Here is a 7,264-nt window from a genome sequence, read left to right as displayed (position 1 = left end):
GACTCGCGTATGAAAGCCCCAAGGTTCAGGTAATGCCAGTGTTAGGCCTGAATTAGCAACTGAATAAGAGGAGAGACAACCCTAAAACAAAACTAATTCAAGTTTAAAAGAAATTGTTCCAATTGAGCGAGTAAGTATTGGCGCTACCTTTTCTTGGATGTCTTCGAAACAATACAGTTCCTCATGGAGCTATGGATACGCATACACTGCCAGCATAGTTCCTTATTTCGTACAATGGAGCTCCTCCCATTTAGTGAAAGACCAAATACCTCCACCAGGTCCTGGCAACACCTTACCTTCTTATCACTGGCTCTACTGTGTTCCCTAATATGAAGTAAGTGTTCGCCCCAACACACTTTGAAGAGGGAGAGCCCGCCCTTGAAGTCAATCGCTGAGACACCACAACCCTGCATTCAGTTACAGCCACAACATCATACATATTGCGGAAGGGAGGGGAGAAGAACCCTTCATTTCAAACCCGAGAGAATCATAAATAAGTTAATTCTCTTCAGTTGAGACCTACGAGCAACTTGAAGGCAAAATTGTGCCCTCGACCTACATATTCCATGATAAGCTAAGACCTGTGAGCAACCTGAAGGCAAAGTTGTGGCCCTCGACCTCCATATTCGATGATAATGACGTTGATTGAACTCAGAGCATCACAATAAGCTTTGTTTCGGCTCTCCTTAGTTCATAAGGAGATAAGTAGATTGGGTTGCTTACAGCGAAGGCGATAATGGCAATGCAACGGACAACTCGTTGGTCTTGTTGAAGCCGATACCTGGGCATAACAATCACGAAGTTAAAGCGGATTTGACATGTTACACTATTCGTGCATGCAACCAATGATTTATGTGCACAAGTGTTATGCTCTAGAAAAACATGCATCCAATAAATTATGTGCACAGGTGCTATGCTCTGGAAAAACATGATAATTTGAGGTGGCCACTACTATAGAGGTGACAGAACAACCTTTCCGCGGACACGGGTCAGGTATTCTGCTTGATGAACCCTTTTACGTATATATAGCCACAAGACGATTTACCAAGCTCGTTTCTTCGCCTTTGCGAAGAACGCATAGCTAACTGCAACAAGTTTAGCGAAGACAGTGTAGTTACGGGCCCAAACTTTGTAGAATAAGTTTATACCTTTTTTAGTGTGAGAAGCCCACTAGACTATTATAAAATCTACAAAGCTAGAGCTATAATAATAATTGAATTAGATTCAAAAATAACAATATATTTCCTATTACAACATATATAAACATTGATTGTGAGCAATATTAAAATCCATAGTGTCTTTTGCAACATAGAGATTCAATTTCAATTTAGGTGCAATATGAACATGGATTCACAAGTTTCACACCCATGGGAAAAAAATAATCAAATTAACTATTTACACTCTGCTTATATTATTAAAAGACGAGATATTACATTTGGTAAGAGCACTAAACTAGTTAAAAAAAAACGAAGGAAACTGCCACTTCAAACATGTACAAGCCGAACATAATCTTTTCTAGATTGGAGGCTGATCGTCTCATATCCCTGTGGGAACTTCTGTTTTGCCACCTCATTTTTGACAGAGGCTGATATCATCACACGTTCACCCACTTTCCAATTTGCAGGGGTGGCAATAGGATGCTTAGCTACCAATTGAAGAGAATCCAATACACGTAGCACTTCATCAAAATTTCTTCCTGTTGTGCCCGGGTACAGGAAACTCAACTTCAACTGCTTCAAAACATGTCACCGCCATTGAAACATTAATACTCAAAACATGAATATGAATCTGAAATAGATAGATAATAGGTTAATTTTCACACACCCTTTTATCTAGACCAATAATATGAAGGGGAGGGCAATGGAGTCCCCTTGGTATCTTTCTCATCAGGATCCAACATGTTCAACTGCAGGAGAATCTCCCTCTTTGGATCCCCCACTATGGGATACCTCACTTTTTTCCCATTTTGTCAAAATCACAAATGACCGCCATATAGATACATCATTTTCAATTCCAGATCATCATTATCAGATATATCATTTTCAATTCCAGATCATCATTACCAGAATAGAAGAGAAGGATACGTGAATTAGAATTAACTAATCGCTAAGGCTTCGATGTCTTTCACCCAAGCTTGATGTGTTGCAACATCATCACATGAGAGCCCAAGAAGTTTTACCCCACGCCTTTCAAATTCATCAGCGTAGTCAGCGATCTTTGCCAACTCAGTAGTACAGATGGGTGTAAAATCCGCTACAATCAAAATTTTAGCAGAGTCAGAATGGCTCCACTTGCTTACCCAATCACCAGGATTCACCCATTACATTGCTGGTTCACTCTCATGCTACTAACCACCGAGTCATTTATTACTCATTAGATGAGAGCAATTCACATGCTGCTCGTCCACACCGCTAAATCGTACACTGCTTATATATATATATATATAAACCACCTATGCTTTTGGGTTTCTAATAGGATATGCTACTGGATCTGCTTCTTCCTTTGATGATGCTGCTTTTGCTTATTGAGCAACGAAGTAAACTAGCTCTGGATCTTAGGGACAGGAACTGCCTACACTCACTGCTACTCTTGCGTCTGGATCGACTTAAACCACCTCTGCTACTGGAAATACAAATGGCTCTATTGCCTTACTCCTAGCTTCTTATGCCTACGCTACCTATGTCGCTGCTGGTTCACCTACTTAAAACACTGCTGGGTCAACTGGTTCAACAAGGTAAACAACTGGTTCGACTAATGTATATGCTTATGCTGGTGGGTATATTTAAACCACTGTTGTTGGTGCAAGATATGAATCTGGAAATATTGTTGCACATACTTATGCTACTGCTGGTGGTTATCCAATTGACTCTTAAGCTGCTTAGTCGACTGTGTAAACTACTATAGGTGGTGATTACTGATACTTAGTCAATTGAATAATCTACTGGTTCTGCTTGAATTGACTAGATCATATTAGACTAGTGCTGGATCAACTGGTTTTTACATAGGTGCATGGTTGCCACTAAAGCATGGTATTTGCAAGGGACCATTCGCGAACGGTTCAGTTGATTTTTTGCTTATCGTTATTTATAGCTTACTAATCACATTATGACTAGTTCAGCGCTCAAGCCCCACTTCCCGCTCAAAGTAGAGACTAGCTGCCATGCAGCCTCCCTTATTTATACATTGAAAATGTACCCATACTTACTTTACTGTACCTTACAACTTTTTCACATACCTTAATGAATTTGGAGTTGTATTTAAAATATTAGTTATGTCTAAGTGATTTTAGCATACAAAAGTTATTTTGATTATAAAAAGCCCTAATAAGGTTGTTTTTAAGGCTAGTCACGTGGAAAAAGCTCAAACAAAGAAGTGTTCCCTCTTTATAAATTTAAATCATATTTTTATTTGGTTATGTGAACTTGGAATAGCTTAACAAAGGCGTAATGGGGAAGTTGTTAGGTTCTTTTTTTACAATGCTTTAGTATAAGAAATCGAAACATTTTTCAATACTTTTTAATGTTAAGTGTTCTTCATCTTTATCAACTTTTTCTCTTATTTAGTCCTCGTATTCCAATTTTATTAAATTTAAATTTCAAAATTTTCTAAATATCATTTCCATGTTGTATATGGAAAATGAAAAAATGTTGATGTTTAATGTTGAATCATGAATGCAAAGGTTCAATATTGAAAAACAAAAGTCAAATGATGAATGCCAATATTTAACATTGGAAATTTTTTTGATTATTCACTGATTTGAAACTACAAAATGAATATTAATCATTGATGATTTGAAACTACAAAATGAGTATTAAGCATGGATGATTTTCATTAATTTTAGTGTTCTCTTTCCATCATATAATATTGTAAACATAAAATTTTATATATGTATCCTGGCATTTGATATATGTATCCTCATCATACCCTCATACTTTAATTCTAAAAGCATCATTCTCATACCCAAACCTGCTACCATGTACCTATACCAAACAACTTAGGTGTTAATTCACCCATGTGCCAAATAATTTTTTAATTTTAGAATGTCTCATGAAGATGCATACCTTTGTTGTTGTTGAAGCAAGGTAAGTGTCTTTTTGAGGCAATGGGCTTAAGGGTTAAATTTGTGTTTTGATTGACTTTGTTTGATTCAAAAACCAAGTCACTACTAACAAAGTTATTGATCAAACGAGAACTATTACCTCAAAATGAGAACTTTAACCAAAAAACCTCAAAATGTGTTGATGCTGGAAATTTTTTTTGGGGTTAGTTTTCAACTATAAAAAAAATTGGAAGTAAAAGTCAATTTTTTGTGTGCAAAAAATAGTGAAAAGTGTTGACTTTGCTTCATAAATAAGTAAGTGTCTTTTTGAGGCAATGGGCTTAAGGTTTAAATTTGCGTTTTGATTGACTTTGTTTGATTCAAAAACCAAGTCACCACTAACAAAGTTATTGATCAAACGAGAACTACTACCTCAAAACGAGAACTTTAACCAAAAAACCTCAAAATGTGTTGATACTGGAATTTTTTTTTTTTTAGGGTAAACTGTCAACATCTTTTAATAATGGCATTAAAGATAAAAGACCATGACTCTGAAAAACCTTAAAATTCCAATGATAGGAATAACATTAAAGATAAAATATCACATCTCTAAAAAGTCTTAAAATTCCAATGATTTTCAGGCATGGTATTAAAGATAAAATATCATGTTTCTGAAAATCCTTAAAATTCCAAAGATTTTCAGGCATAGTATTAAAGATAAAATATTACATCTATGAAAAGCCCTAAAATTCCAACAATTTTTAGCGATGGTGTTAATATTTTCTAAAAAAATTATTACCATTTAATTTATATTAATTTATTTTTATTTTAACTTTATCATATTAATAATAATTTATTTTATATATATATATATATATATATATATATATATATATATTTTAATATATATAATGTATTGAAGTCACTCTATAGGAAACACTTCAGTTACGATGAAAGAACAATTTTATAAAACAAATGAATTTATATGTGATTTTGGAGTTTTTTATACTCTCCCCATTAAATCATTTGTATTTTTGAAATTTGTGTAAATATTTTATTTTGAAATTGTTTTTTAAAATCTATATTTCATTACTATTCAGAAATATATATATTTTAAGCTAATTTTTATATATAATAATAATAATAATAATATTATAATATATATATTTTTTTTGCTTACAGAGGAATCAGCAACTGGAGCAGCCTCGCAACTCGCGTTACAAGGGGTCGATTCTGACCACTACCACTATAACCCCTGGGAAACTGCGCTCGCCCCTCTCCACAGCTCCGGGTTAGTCTAGGGGAATTGAACTCGTGACCTTCGGTACGGAGCGCGCCTTTCTAACGAACTTCACCGCATTGTGATTACCAACTCACCTACCCCCGTGGGGTTATTATATATTATAATATTAACATGATATTTCTTTTGAATTTAATAAATCGAAACTAATAAATATATTGAAGATTACGCAAAAAAAATTGTCGTTCCCAGAAACCTGTGCACCTCAAAGGAAGTACACCATCAACAAAAACATGTTCTCGACCTCAAAGGAAGTACACCATCAACAAACAAATGTTCTCCTAGACTTATTGTACCTTCGTGTATATATATACACAATATTAATTAATTATATTACTTAATTTTTAGTGATGACATTCAAAAATATAATATAATATTTTATTAATTGTTTTATTTTTGTGATTGAAATTTTCTGTTTTATTATTTTTTAAACTATAATTAAGCTAAATGGCGGGTACTACCTACTATGTAGTCCTTGTTACTTCTACATGCTTTTTATTTTGACATATGTCAAATATATTGAGAACAAAAAACAATGAAAAAATAAAAACTAAAAAAAACACACCAATTTAAAAAAAATAATAATAAATAAATAAAAATATATATTAAAAAAAAATACAATAAAAAATTAAAAAAAATACAATCAACAAAAAAATTTAAAATATTAAAAAATAAATTAAAAAAATTAAAATATTTAAAAAAGACATAACTTAACAAAATAATTTAAAAAATTCATAAAAAAAAACCTAAAAAATAAATAAATAATATGGATGACAAAAACAATTAAATTTTTCTTAAAAGAAATAATTAAAAAAAACATTAAAAAAACAAACTTATAAATAAAATAAATTGAAAAAAATTATAAAGAAAAAAAAAGCAAATTAAAAATGATTTTAAAAACATAAAATAATAATTTATTTATATATATATAGATATTGAAAAAAATAAAAATAAGGAAAAAAAATTAAAAATTATTTTAAAAAACATAAAATAATATATATATATATATATATATATATATATATATATATATATATAAGCTTGGTAGAACTCTCTTATTTTCATGTTTAAATGTCCATTATTCACCCTGCAAATAATATTGATGAAAAACAATTAAATTTTTCTTAAAAGAAATAATTAAAAAAACATTAAAAGAATAAACTTGTAAAAAATAAAAATTGGAAAAAATAAAAATAAAAAAACAAAAAATAAATTAAAATTTATTTAAAAAACATTAAATAATATTCCGGTAAGTTTCGACGTGGTCTCCCTTTATACTTTTATTCCCATCAATGAGGCCATGAAGGTTATCAATAGGCTCACTGACCCAGATACCGCTCGGTTAGTTGAGTCGTGCCTTACTTCCACCTTTTCCAGCTTCGAAGGAGAGTTCTATGAGCAAACCTGTGGGGTGGCCATGGGCTACCCCTTGTCCCCGGTTGTTGCTAACCTTTTTATGGCGGATTTTGAGTCCAGAGCCTTGTCCTCAACCCGTCTCTTACCAAAGCTTTGGAAGAGATTTGTTGATGACACTGGTGCCGTTTGGTCTCATGGTCATGATGAGTTGGATCTCTTCTTCCGTCATCTCAATGAACAATCCTCCGCCATTAAGTTCACTATGGAAAATGAAGTCAACGGTTGTCTTCCCTTCCTTGATGTTCTAATCTCTAAGAATAATGATGGTTCCTTCTCCCACCAGGTTTTTCGAAAAAAGACTCATACAGATCAATATCTCCACGCCAGCTCTCATCATTTCCCTGCTTAGAAGTTAGGCGTTCTCAACATGCTTTCTTCTCGTGCATTAAGAATCTCTGATGAGAAAAACCTGGCAAAGGAGAAGGCTCATCTCCTGGATGTCTTCGTTAAAAATGGTTACAGTAGACACCTAGGTCAGAAAGCCTTCCTCAAGGCCCGAAAGGAGCCTT

At 33.0% G+C, this 7,264-nt stretch overlaps 1 pseudogene; it reads right to left on the bottom strand.

Annotated features, from left to right (window-relative positions):
- Positions 1 to 1,484: 1,484 nt before the first annotated feature.
- Positions 1,485 to 7,264, bottom strand: part of LOC149190053 (putative 1-Cys peroxiredoxin) — a 30,117-nt pseudogene continuing 24,337 nt past the window's right edge.

This window comes from Pinus tabuliformis, chromosome 3_1, assembly GCF_031772625.1.
Source record: "Pinus tabuliformis cultivar Carrire ecotype Pingquan chromosome 3_1, CPIR1, whole genome shotgun sequence".
NCBI classification, from domain to species: domain Eukaryota; kingdom Viridiplantae; phylum Streptophyta; class Pinopsida; order Pinales; family Pinaceae; genus Pinus; species Pinus tabuliformis.
The sequence above is the reverse complement of the archived record's forward strand: the minus strand, read 5'-3'. Positions and strand labels throughout refer to the sequence as shown.